This window comes from Panthera uncia (genome assembly GCF_023721935.1).
Source record: "Panthera uncia isolate 11264 chromosome C1 unlocalized genomic scaffold, Puncia_PCG_1.0 HiC_scaffold_4, whole genome shotgun sequence".
Lineage (NCBI taxonomy): Eukaryota > Metazoa > Chordata > Mammalia > Carnivora > Felidae > Panthera > Panthera uncia.
The window spans coordinates 22,413,530-22,415,798 of NW_026057585.1; the positions used below are offsets into that span (position 1 = coordinate 22,413,530).

General features: G+C 39.4%; 1 pseudogene; it reads right to left on the reverse strand.

The window, feature by feature from the left end:
• Positions 1-328: 328 nt before the first annotated feature.
• Positions 329-2,269, reverse strand: part of LOC125913643 (60S ribosomal protein L15-like) — a 35,991-nt pseudogene continuing 34,050 nt past the window's right edge.

The following is a 2,269-nucleotide window of genomic DNA, read 5'->3' on the forward strand; positions in this document are numbered from 1 at the left end:
CAAATCTACATGGCTAGTTTCTGCATTCCACTTTTATAGATTTTATTTTACACCATTATACCAAACAGCATTTTAAACACTGGCATATAAACTCCCTAATATGATAAAGCAAGGGCAAAAGGATTTATCTTATTAGACACAAGATACACAATCACTTACAGTCTTCAAACATTATTGCACTTTAAATTTCATGATTTGACAGTGAATTCATGGAACGAACTGCAGACAACTCATTTTAACAGACAAATTAAAGAACACTTTTAAGCAGACATGACTGTCCTAAATTATTTATTAGGTAAGAATTTTACAAACATTACTTGTATTGCTGCTAATGGTGAAGCTGGAAAATATTATGTCTTCTCCATGCTGCATGGTGAGAATCACCAATAGTGTGGTGGAATTTTTGACCCTTTCCAAGGCCATGGCTCTTGTGGCCCGCAGACATTAGCCCTAGTACTTTCCTGTGCTTGTGGACTGTTTTGCTGATCCACTGGGTGTCAGGATTTCTTCTGATAGCTTTGTGGAATGAATCAATGAGCGTAAACTCAAAGAATATGTATGTGTAATCTTCATCAATCCCGAGCTCTCAGAGCCCACAGTGGCATCCAGCTCACTTCTCTGCAACATACTGAAGGCTTCAGGTAAACTTTAGCTGGTTAGCACCATGGTGGACAGGCTTGCCATAGGTAGCACCCTTAGGAACTGGGCGTTTGTGGCCACCACATTGCACAGGAATCCATTAAATGACAAAACTTTTCTTTGGCTTTTACCCCCATCTGTGTGCTTTATCAGGCTGGGATGGGCCAGTGGCCCTGTGGAGAGTGGAGAGTTGGTGGTACTGCTACCAGCTCACCCTTTCAGCTGATGGCTACCACCAGACGTAAATGAAAGAGCTAAAAGCTAGTTTTCTGTTCAAAAGGAAGCACAGAATCAACAGGAGGTGAGGGCACATAAGAAATAGATAGAGAACAATTACATGAAACATAGGAGAAGTCCTCTGATGATCTCAAACTGTGGCCTTCTTATCCTTGGTAAAGATGAGGCAGAGACAGGGAAACAGGACTCTCAGTTTAGTTTTATGATCTAGAAGAGAAAGAACATGTGCTTTTCTTCCTATGCCATGGAAGAAAGAACATGTGCTTTTCTTTCCTTCCTAGCCAGAAGGACAGAGCAATTATTGTAAAAAGCCCCAGCCCTCCTGTGATGCCAGAACAACAGACCGGCAAATGGCTGAATAAGAGGCCTTGGATAATGTGCCTGAGCCTCACCACCGTACATGGTAAGCAGGGGAACACGATAATGCTTAGATGGGACTGGCAGACATGCAGAGACCAAAGTAGGGAGAAGGAGTCAGAATCTGACGGCTGAAGGTCATGGCAGAATGGTGAATAGCACATGCCAGCATAAGAAAAGTTTACCGCAGTCAATTATAGAAAACACCAGAGGGTGGCAGTGAGGCAGACATACCCTCCAAAATGCCAGGTACACATACATAGGTACCACTGTAGGGGAAGTGGAATGTAAAGAATTTTATTTCACTGAATCATCATTTCCTTAAAAAGAAAAATTATATTTATCATTAAGACTAAGAATCCCTATATAGAGTGGAAATGTGAAGAGATTTGCTAAGTAAATTTCTACTTATCAATGAAGGATAAAGAATTTTTAAAAGATAAGCTTACATGAATTATTATTATTATTATTGTTATTGTTATTATTTTTATTTTTATTACTTTTGCCACCAGATCCCTTTTGATTCTCATGTGCCTTGAACAGTTTCAACTAAAAACTCAGCTATCTCGAATCATACAGAATTTACTTGTATTTAGAATATGGAAATTGCAAACAATATCACTCTCACACTAACAACAGGAAAACAGCCAGAAAACTACAATATCATAACTCTTTTTGAGCCCATTAAAGAGTTGAGGTTTTATAGGCTATGCATTAACTTAGAATCCCACTGTAAGAAGTCCCATTTATCCACATATAAGAAACCTGAATTCCAAAGAAAGACAATCCTCTTCAAAGGGAGACAAGGCAAAAGAAATGCCGTACCTACCGCAGAGAACAGGAGGAGGAGGCAACCACAATACAAACACATACAAAAGAAGCACCTAAACTTTAACAAGTTGTTAAAAGCCAAGTTCAGGCTAACATCTCATTCTGGAACAACCAGGGGTCAGAATAAAAATACTCTCATCCTGGAGTAAATTCAAAGATTGGTCCGAAGTTCCTATAATGACACAAGCAGAAATCTTCTAGTTCT